The 11,808-nt window shown below is 38.1% G+C and overlaps 1 protein-coding gene across 3 annotated transcripts in view; it reads right to left on the bottom strand.

The window, feature by feature from the left end:
• Nucleotides 1-11,528, bottom strand: part of LOC126251803 (ATPase family AAA domain-containing protein 5) — a 136,730-nt gene extending 125,202 nt beyond the window's left edge. The window contains exon 1 of one of the 3 annotated variants that reach the window (XM_049952443.1): nucleotides 11,295-11,525. The gene's annotated coding sequence lies outside the window, so the exon portion shown is untranslated. Of the gene's footprint in view, nucleotides 1-11,294 lie in introns of all 3 variants that reach the window. The other 2 variants (XM_049952442.1, XM_049952444.1) reach the window with 2 other exon arrangements.
• Nucleotides 11,529-11,808: the final 280 nt, after the last annotated feature.

Consider the following 11,808-nt stretch of genomic DNA (forward strand, 5'->3'; position numbering starts at 1 on the left):
AAATATCAAATACATTTCGGCTGTGGTTTCTCTTGAGATCTCCCAACAAGAACTCAAATTCTTCAAATTCTACCAAATGAGTCCACACAGATTCCACTTTTTGGAACATCTAGTATCAGCTACTCCAACAAGACAGAACACAAATCTTTGATGTGCAGTTTGTCCTGCTAACAAACTACCCATTACAATTAGGTAAGTTAGAGAAGAGGTTGAATGATGTTAAATATGCCACGATGAAAAGACCACATATTCTGATACTTTATTCAGTGAAACTCATATACAAATAATGGTTCCAAGTTATGAAACTACAGCTATCCAAAATTTTATGGCAGACTAAGATTCAGCTTTGTATGTATTCGAGACATTGCTGGATTTGAATTCACATCAGTCACCATCGATGTTGTAGCAGTGGATGGTGAATTCTGTGGAGGGGTAGACATTGTGCTTGAAATGGAAGACATGTTTGAATCCTGCCTCGGGCATGGATGTGTGCGATGTCCTTAGGTTATTTAGGCTTACGTAGTTCTAAGTCTAGTGGACTGATGACCTCAGATGTTAAGTCCCATAGTGCATAGAGCCATTTGAACCATTTTGGAGGTTCTTCCATTTCAGTTTTGAATGAAGTAATTTGAGAATATGATAAACATTTTCATTAATATTTTACTATCACGGACCAAACTCATGTTTGATACTTGCACTAGAAACTGCAAAAACTAAAATAAGTGGTTAAAAACGATGGTACAAATTCCACATCAAGTTCTTACCTATTTCTTTCATTTCCTTTGTTATCTTTCACCACACCTAGTCAGTCACATTTGCCCTTGGAAAACAGTTTCCTTGTCTAATGCAATAACCCCCCCCCCCCCACCCAAGAAGCTGGACAAAAAAAGATCTTCAAACAGTCCCAGTCCACCCGTGTGAACGGCATGTTGCCTACAGCAGCACAGAAAGAAAGCACAGGACAAAACATCTTTAAAGTTTGAAAGTACGCATAAGTGACTGCTTTGTCTTATATTTACAGCATACGAAAAACAGAAACATGATGCAGCTCTGCATAGTGCATGGCCATAGTGTTGAGTGTGACTCATTGCAGATGAACATAGAAATGTATCAATTTACCCAGGACTGGAAAGAGAAATGGCTCTCCTTCCATTCTTAAAAACAATTTTGAGTCAGTGACTACATTCTTCACTGCAAACTTTGCAAAATATGCAAGGTGGTTTACTTATTTTTGAAGCATCACAATACCTATAGGCAATAATGAAAACAAAAGCAGTTCAGTACAAGCTGTGATGTGGGAAAAGACTGAAGTTTCCTTATATTCAAATGAAAAAACTGGCAAGTGGAGAACACATGTGATAGTTCTTAATTTTTAGGCAAAACTTTACTGAGAAACTAAGTACAGAGAGACTAATGTAGCTTTGCAACATATATACATTAAACAATTCTTTTCAAGGCACATCTGATGACTCAAAATTTGGTTCTCCCATCCTCTTCCTGTGTCTCGCACCACACAATTGCGTAGCGCAGTCAGCACTCCACACTGTGCTGGGCAATAAGATAGAGATACATATCGGTGTTGTATTGCTGTCAGTTGCTTCAATAACTTTTCTGTGGGCACCACCAGTGTGAGATGTTCTGTGTCATGTTGTGAGTCACATCACTTATTGTACAATACCGTATCAACTCACTGGGAACCACACATAAGAGTAAATACCAACGGAAAATAAAAAAGGTGGCATGGATGGAAAACAAGCTGAAACAAACAACTAACTTATTAACTGCTTTCTCCATGGATCATAACAGAGATCTACATCCACATATACACACTCCGCAAGCCACCGTACGGTGCATGGCGGAGAGTACCCTGTACCACTACTACACATTTCCTTTCCTGTTCCACTTGGAAACAGAGTGAGGGAAAAACTACTTTCTATATGCCACCATACAATCCCTACTTTCTCTTCTCTTAGTGGTCCTTGCACAAAATGTACGTTGGCAGTAGAACTGTTCAGCTGTCAAAATGTTTCTCTAAATTGTCTCATTAGTGTTCCTTAAAAAGAACGTTCCTTTCTTTCCAGGGAAAGTTCCCGAAGTATCTCTGTAATACTTGCTTGCATGTTGTTGGAACTTACTGGTATCAAATATAGGCTCACCTCTGAATTGCTTCAATGTCTTCCTTGAATCCGACCTAGTGAGGATTCCAAACACTCAAGCAGTACACAATAATGAGTTGCATTAGTGCCCTATATGCAGTCTCCTTTAGAAATGAACCACACTTTCCCAAAAATTCTATCAATAAACCGAAAGTAACCATTCGTCTTCCCTACTATAATCCTTACATGCTCATTCCATTACATACTGCTTTGCAATGTTACAGTTAGACATTTAATCAATATGACCGCATCTAGGACCACACTACTAATGATGTACTCAAACAACGTTAGGTTGTTTTTCCCACTCATCTGCAGTCATTTATTTTTTTCTACATTTTGAGCTATCTGCCATTCAACACACAAACTAGAAATTGTGTCCAAGTCATCTTGTATCCTCATACAGTCATTAAACGAGGACACCTTCCCGAACACCACAGCCAGAGATTGCAGCCAACTCCGTCTGCCAGATCATTTATGTATATAGAAAATAACAGCATTCCTATCACACTTCCCTGGCGCACTCCTGACAATACCCTTCTCTGATGAAAACATACTGTTGAGGACAATGCACCCTTTTCTATTACTTACGAAGGCTTCAAGCCACATATATGGGAGCCTACTCTGTATGTTCGTACCTTCATTAACAGTCTGCTGTGGGGCACCATGTCAAATGCTTTACAAAATCTAGGAATAGGGAGCATGCCTGTTGCCCTTCACCCATGGTTTGTAGGACATCACGTAAAAGAAATGCAAGCTGAGTTTCGCATGAGCAATACTTTCCAAAACTGTGCTGATTCGTGGACAGAAGCTTTTCTGTCTCAAGGAAATTTATTACATTTGAACTGAGAATATGCTCAAGAATTCTGCGGCAAACTGCTGTTACAGATATTGGTCTGTACTTTTGCAGGCCGGTTCTTTTATCCTTCTCATATACAGGAGTGGCCGGTTCTTTTATCCTTCTCATATACAGGAGTCACCTGTGCTTTAGGACTTTGTGCTTGGTGAGACATTCACAATAAATGAAAGCTAAGTAAGGGAACTGATGACTTGTTTTCAACTCTTTCAGTTGCTTCTTAACATCAGATATGTGTATTATGATGTTCTCCATACAGAACTGTGTGATGGTCTATGACGGAATGGTTATATGATTCTCTGGCATGAACAATTTCTTAAATGCAGAATTTAGGACTTTGGCTTTCTTCCAGAATGAGATTTTCACTCTGCAGCAGAATGTGCACTAATATGAAACTTCCTAGCAGATTAAAACTGCGTGCTGGACCGAAACTCGAACTCGGGACCTTTGCCTTTCGCGTGCAAGTGCTCTACCAACTGAGCTACCCAAGCACGACTCACGCCCCGTCCTCACAGCTTTACTTCTGCAAGTACGTCTCCTACCTTCCAAACTTTACAGAAACTCTCCTGTGAACCTCAGTTGGTAGAGCACTTGCCCATGAAAGGCTAGGGTCCCAGTCTGGCATACAGTTTTAATCTGCCAGGAAGTTTCATATCAGCGCACACTCTGCTGCAGAGTGAAAATTTCATTCTGGAAACACCCCCCAGGCTGTGGCTAAGCCATGTCTCCACAATATCCTTTCTTTCACGAGTGCTAGTTCTGCAAGGTTCGCAGGAGAGCTTCTGTAAAGTTTGGACGGTAGGAGACAAAGTGCTTTGGCTTTCTGTCTGCTATTTTCTACTGTCACATCAGAATGCTCAATGAGAGAATGGATGTAAGTCTTAGATCTGCTTAGCAATTTTACATAGTACCAGAATTTTCTCAGGTTCTCAGCAAGATCTTTTGATAGGGTACCATGGTGATAGCAGCTGTATGTTTGGGGCATCGATCTTTCTACAGCAGCACCATTTGCTATTAACTTTTGTCTGTTGTCATTAGCATGTCCTCATTTCAACTGAGTGCAATGGGCTTTGCTTTCTCAGCATTTTTCAAATTTCACTGTTAAATCATGGTGGGTCATTTATGTCCCTAATCCACTTACTCAGCACATACTTCTCCAGACCATGATTAACAATCCACTTAAACTTTGCCCCTAATTTCTCTAAACCCGACATACCGGAAATAAATGTCAATTCACTGTCAAAGTGGGGTATTAACAACTGCTTATCTGCTGTTGCTAGCAGAAATACTCGCCTAGCATTCTTGATTTATTAGCTTTGAGAACCATAGTCTCTATGATGACATCGTGGTCACTAATCCCTGTCTCTTTACTGACACTGTCAATGAGTCTGGCCCATTTGTAGCTGAAAGCCCTAAGATATTTCCACTGGTTGTGGGCTGTCAAACTACCCAATCAACACAGATATTCAAAAGTAGTTCAGAAGACTGTCTAGGCCCCCTGAAATTAATTCATAGACATCCCAGTCTATACTTGGTAGGCTGAAATCACCTCCAAACTAATATTACATGATCCATGTATTTTCCGACTGACCATAGATTACCTTCGAATGAATCTAAAATTGTTACAGTGAAATTGAATGTCTGGTAAAAAAATTCAACAATCAACTTAATTTCACCTAGACTGATACATGTAAGCAGGTAACGTCACTATCTCTCTTTTCCCAAGCATTAATCCCGACTTGCGAGGTCTGCTGTTTTGCTACATCTCCTCCATTTCTCCCTATCGTTGACATCTTCTGGTCTTAAGCCAACGTGCATGTCTCCCCTGATGATGCCAGTCCATCTCTCTGTTGGTCTTCCTCATGGTCTTGTTCCTCCTGGGTTGATGTGGAGTGCTGTTTTTGCGACTGAGTTGTCTTGCTTTCTCACGAAGTGCCCATACCATCAGAGATGGGCTTCCCTCACTTTGTCGGTGATTGGCGTCACAAAACCTTTTCCGGACATCTGCATTTTTTACGTGTTTACTCCGTGTCAGCCCCATGGACCATGAAAGCATCTTCATCTCCACACAGTGTGTAACATTTGCTCCTGTTGTTTCGTCATAGAGCGACACTCAGTCCCCTATATTGCTGATGGGCATACCATGGTCTTATATACGAGGGTAATCCCAAAAGCAAGGTCTCCTATTTGTTTGTAAGTACATAGACCTGTTTACTTCTACAATGGTTTACTTCAGTTTACAGCTTGAACATTTAGCTATTTTTCAACATAATCACCATTTCTGTCGATGGATTTTTGTAGACGCTGTGGCAGATTTTATATGCCCATGTCATACCAGCTCACCGCCATGCTGTGCAGAAAGTTATGAACCTCTTCTTTCACCTCGTCGTCGGAGCTGAATCACTGGGACGACAATTAACACCGACAGGTACTGGGAGACTCTGATAAAACTCAAACGGGCAATTCAGAACCGGAGAAGAGGAATGTCAATCAAGGGCGTACACATTCTCCATGACTACGCTCTCCCACACATCGCTCGGCAAACTGTTGCTCTCATGAAACAGTTTCAGTGGAACATAATCACCCACCCACCCTATAGTCCTGATTTGGCCCCCAGTGACTATCACCTGTTCCCTAGGTTAAACAAACATTTTGCCGGAAAGTGATTCAGCTCCGAAGACGAGGTGCAAGAACAGCAGGGTGGCTAGCTGGTATGACATGGGCATACAGAAACTGCCACAGTGTCTACAAAAATGCATCTAAATAAATGGTGATAATGTCGAAAAATAGCTAAATGTTCAAGCTGTAAACTGATGTAAACCATTGTAGAAATAAACAGGTATATGTACTTATAAAAAAATACGAGACCTTACTTTTGGGATTACCCTCGTAGTTTTGCCTTTAGATATTGAGGCATCTTTTTATCGCAGAGGACACCAGTGATCTGTCTCCACTTGAGCCAAGCTGCATTCACCCTCAGTAGACAATGTTTTTTGCCAACTGCAGTGGACACTCTCCCTCCCATGACATCTGTCTTTTGTTGTATGTTCCATGAATCACTAAATGTCTCACAGCTTTCTATTATGGAAATTTATTTTTTTAAGTGTACCATAAAAAAATCAGCACAAAAATTGCTACTTTCTTTAAAATGGAAATAATGAAAAAAGGAGAACAAAAATGGAAATCTGTAAATAGTTTGGCATTACTAACTTTATAATAATTAAAACTAGAGATCAAGTAAGGCAGTAAACTTGTTAAGTCACAATGTTAAAATGAGTGCAATGACAGAGTAACAAGGATGTAAAAATTGGTCCTACAACAGTTTTAATAAGCCCTATCACCTGCTAAGATTCTTTCATCTGTGTTGTCACAGTGTTAGCAGAATTAAAAGGATTAGGAAATGATAAAAGCATGAAAATCACGATGGTAACAAGCAATGAAACTACCCACAAAATATTAATTTAAAAAAATATAAAAACAACAACAACATCAACTCTCACTTTTTACTGCGGAAAGTTGTTTTATATGGTGAGAAAATAGACATCAACCAAAACTGCAGATCGAACTCTCACCACAAACTTTGTTGTGCATTCAAATTTATTGGGGTCATCAACTCACACCTAGGGTGAAAGCTCTAGTTTTGGCCACTACCCCACTTCTGGAATACCAGCCAGTTCTACTATAGATTATTATAAACTTTGTGAAAGGCTCTATTCATGTGTCTACATAATCATTCTTTTGTCTGTTTTTGTTTGGAGACACCATTTTGTGAAATGATCAGTGCTGCAGAAGTTTTCTTTAAGCAACACATGATCTGTTTTTTTGTATTTTACATGTTTAAATAAAACATCAGAAGAAACTTAATCTGTTCAGAGGTAAGATAAGACATTATATTTTCATTTCTTTTAAGTTTTATATCGCTCAGCCTAAATACATGTTATCAAAAGTATGTGGCCATTAACAGTTCCATATTTAGCCCTGGTTCTGTGTTATAGCCATGCATGTGGCCGTAAGTGGAGACATATATGTATCCTGTTTTGGCCACTTCTAAAAACTAATACAAAAACATCAATATTAGTGTTGTGTCCTAAATTACACTAGGCTAATTTTATTTAAATAGGCTTATTAAAATATTTTTGGTATTTTTATATCAATATATACCTCATTGTTAGTATTGTCTTGGCATATCATACTAATTTACCTATGTTTGTAAGATACAAAATATGCAATAGGCACTATTCAAATATGCAACATTCTTTAACTCCATCTTTGTGCATTATTTATAAGAAAAATGAGCCAACCAAAGAATAAGAAGTTTCAGTATTCTCCCAGCAAAGTTAAAGGTGCTCTAAAGGCTATTGATGAGGGAATGAAGGTTGCTACTGCAAGCATGTTGTACAAAGTTCCAAGGACAACATTAAGAAACAAAATTCTTGGTGTATCTCCAAAAGAATCTACAGGGCACTGTGGTCCACATTCTGTCTTAGGAGAACAAATTGAAAAAAAATTGGTGGCCTGGGTTTTGGACTGTTCTAGCATGGGATTTCCAGTTACCAAAGAAAATCTCTGTGCAAAAACTTATTGAGAGTGCAGATATGGAAAATTGTAATGCTACATTTACTAACAATCGACCAGGAAAAAAGTGGTATTATGGATTTCTTAAGAGACACAAGGTTCTGTCACAAAAACATGCAGAATATGTGAATAGGTCTAGAGGTTCTGTTACAGAAGAGAAAATAAGAAACTGGTTTCACGAAGTATCCATCACTTTAAATGAAATGGATGTGTTAAATGACCCAAATAGAATTTTTAATATGGATGAAACTTCTTTTCTGGCTCCTAAAGGGGAATTAATCATAGGTCCTCGTGGCCATCACGTTTATGGCGAGTCATGTAACTCTGACAAAGATAACGTTACTACATTGTTTGCAGTGAATGCTGCTGGAAAATTTGCTCCTCCCTTAATACTGTTCAAACATGCAAGGATTCCAGCATCATTGGTGAAAGCAGCTCCTCTAAACTGGGGCATTGGAAAAACAGAAAGTGGGTGGATGACAGGTGAAAGTTTTTTTGAGTATATAACAAATGTATTTGATCCGTTCTTGAAAGAAGCTGAAATTCCCCGGCCTGTAGTAATATTTTTAGATGGGCACTGCTCTCATTTTACACTTCATTTGAGCAGATATTGTAGGGAAAATCAGATCATTCTAGTTGCTCTACATCCCAATTTTACACACATCTTGCAACCATTAGATGTAGCTGTCTTTGGACCTATGAAAAAAATGTGGAAGAAGATTGTTCAGAAATGGCATTTTGAAAATAATGGCACTGAAATTTCAAAATCTGATGTACCTTCTGTTCTGTCACAAATTATTACAGAACCTAAAATGGTGGCAAATATTCGTGCTGGTTTCAGGGCAACTGGTCTGTTTCGATTTAATGTGAGCAATGTAGATTACAGCAAGATAGTTGTTCGTAGTATACCAGCCTCAACCACAGTTCAAACAAATGAGGAACTTCAGAGACATTTCTCATATATAGAAAAGCAAATTGATCCTGTCCTTCTAGATGAGTTCAGAGCAACCAAGAGTAGGAATCATGAGTGGGAAGGAAATCAAGAAGCATTATTACTTTTCAAGTTCTGTAGTAAAATAGCTGATGAGGTTGAAATGCATGGTGCTAGTGGTAACACTGATGACATTCTGACAGATAGCATAGCGCCTCCCTCTGAAGACCATCAAACAGAGGATCTTTCACAAAACACAGACAGACTTAATCCTTCATCCATTCAAAATGTTAATAATATTGACTTATCTTCAACACGCAGCAGCATTTGACAGAATTCAGATATTCCTTCAACACCCATCAACAGTCTTATTCCCGCAGATATATCAACAACCCCAAGTAGTATTTCACATAATTCAGGTACTACAACATCCAACCATAGTCCATCTTCAGTGCGTATCCGAGTGACACCACCAAAATCATTAGCAACAGTTTTTGAAAGTGTCATCACTTGGCCAGAACCCAAACAACAAGGCACAAAGAGAAAGAAAGAACATACACCCACTGCTGTGACTAGTGTCGAGTGGGTGGAATATCATGAACTGAAGGAAAAAGAGAGGCAGGAGATGGAGCACGAAAAAAGGAAGAGAAAAGCTATGAAGGAGTTTAAGTCCAAAGAACAGCACTTGGCATTATCTCATGTAAAAACGGGGAAAACAAGAAACAGACAAGAGTTAAGTGATGGGCCAACAAGTTCTTCCGAGGAAGAAGAATGGACGGACAGTGGAAGCAGTTTAGATGACTACGTAGAAGGAGATGAAGATGAAATACCAGAAAAATGTCAAACTATCTTCGAGTGAGAATTTGAAAGTAGGGGACTTTATTTTGGTAAAATTTAGTTTAACAGGAAATAGAAGAACAAGACCTGCAATTTTTAAGTATGTATCTGTAATTTTGAAAGTGATACTTGTTTTGAATACATTGAAAATGATGTTTCGACTATAACGGGTGAAGATATTATAGGGAAACTGCCAGATCCGGTCTTGATGCAAGAAGGACGTTCATTAAAAACAAAGTTCCCTGGTTCTATTGATACTCGTGAGAAATAAACTTGTCTGGAAGTTGATTTAAGTAATTACTGGGACAATACTTTGCCTAATGATTTTTTCCTGTTCATTCAGTTTCTGTACCTTTTACCTATTTGATGTATGTTGTCTGTTGTCTTATATACTTGTATAAAGCACAAATTACTTTCTGGCACACGAATTGAGAATTATTTTAGCCATAGTTTTATTATAATATGAAGTGGCCATAAGTGGGGAAACAACTGGCCATAGGTAGGGTTAACATGGCCAAAACTGGGGAAATGCGCCATTTATTTTTCAATATTTTTTTTCTGCTTTTGTAATACAACTTAGAATATTTGTTTTTACATGGTTGTAATGTGTAGACTTTGAAGCAATAGATCCGATTTTTTGAAGTAATTTGTATACTTTCTTCCTATACTAAAAATGTGATGTATCTCGAATTGCCCTTAATGTGGCCATAACTGGGGCCTCGACCCTAATTACCTCTTTTGAGTCTAATCTAGACATCCTGACTGTTGTGGCAGACTGATCTGTACTGCAGCATAATGTCTATAAAAGACTGGAAAGTGACAATTGGTTTGTGAGTTGGCAAAGCCAACAAATGTGAAAGCAGAAAATCTGATAGTGACATCAAGTTGACTAGTAGTGAAGTTTAATGTTTACATCTGCATCATGTAGAGAAATGCAAGGCAGATCCAATACATAACCTCTATGCAGGCATTTATTTCTTAATGAGGCATGTCACTGACAGTCATAAACTTAATAGTAGCATTCGTTAATTTAAAATTAGTCACACCATCTATTTTTCAAGGTGCAATTTGACCAGCTACTCAGTGAGTTACAGGAGTTTGTAAACAGAACAGAAAATTTTAAAAACATATTGAAAACCAGCCTACTCGATTAATTCCTACTATCCAACAGATGGATTCCGAAACAACCAATTTCTTTGATGAAATATTGTGTGCAGGATCAATTTAAGATTTTTACGCTATAAATAGAAGGCAACATACTACGTAAAAGTACAAACGACTATAGGTATTGTGAAACGCAAGTAGTGTCAACAAATTCAAGCTGTGAAGTGTAATATGAACCACTGAGCATACGCATTCACTTAAAACAGGTAAAACCCGAAAATCACGAAATTATAAAGTATAGATGTTAAATGACAAATATGAGTTCTGTATAACAATCACAATTACTTCACCACACTGTACTAACTAGCAATAACAAAACTGTGTTACTATTCAAGTGCAGTTAGTTGACAGTGTACTGGTGGGGTCACACTATCTGACAAAACGACTTCTAAAAATCGGTTCCTATTACAAGATGAAAAGGCATTTGAATTGGTCTACGATAAACTTTGTGACTGAAATACACCTATCAAATGAGAGACGGCAAAAATTTTTTGCTACACGAGTAGGAATAAAGTTTTACTTCATTTATCTGCATAATATAATGATAATGCTCACATCTCGATAAATGTGATAGCGCTCTATTTTAATGTTACCACGGATTCCAGGCGAAAATCAATATAACACCACACATCGCTCCATCAATTTATATCACTAAATAGTTCTTTCAAACTTTTCCTGATCAGATACGCGAAACACACCATTATCTTCCACAAAGAACACAATAATGCAATTATCATTAGTAAAAAAATTGTAACAAACTATTTGACAAACTACTCACGCTGAGAATCCCACATTACTCCAAACTGCGGTGACTATATGCACATATCATAATCAGTGCTTATGATGGCTATTTGGTTACGACTACAAATTAATTTCATCTAATTATGTTCGTACAGAACAGCATTTATGAAAACTATATATATTTTAAATAATACTCTTGTAACACTTATCGGCCGTTATTTCATGCTAACGGTTAATTAATCACCCACAGCCACAAACAAACCGACATCATAACACAAATTTGCGCGGTATTTTGTCAAAGACATTACCTGTAGTAACTAAGAAAGGAACATCATTGGATGTAATCATATAGTAAGAATATCTATGGAGTGTCAAATTATTGTCGCCAACTTAAATTGCTTCGGATTCATCTCACCACGCCCCCCTCTAAAACAAGCAGTTGTGATATGACTTCATGGCAGTTACTAAAGCGGCTGTAGCCTTCGGTACAACTGCGCAATATTTCACAATAAACAATGTTATTGATCCCCTGGATATAAGATTTAAGGTTG

The sequence above is a fragment of the Schistocerca nitens genome, chromosome 4 (genome assembly GCF_023898315.1).
Source record: "Schistocerca nitens isolate TAMUIC-IGC-003100 chromosome 4, iqSchNite1.1, whole genome shotgun sequence".
NCBI lineage: Eukaryota > Metazoa > Arthropoda > Insecta > Orthoptera > Acrididae > Schistocerca > Schistocerca nitens.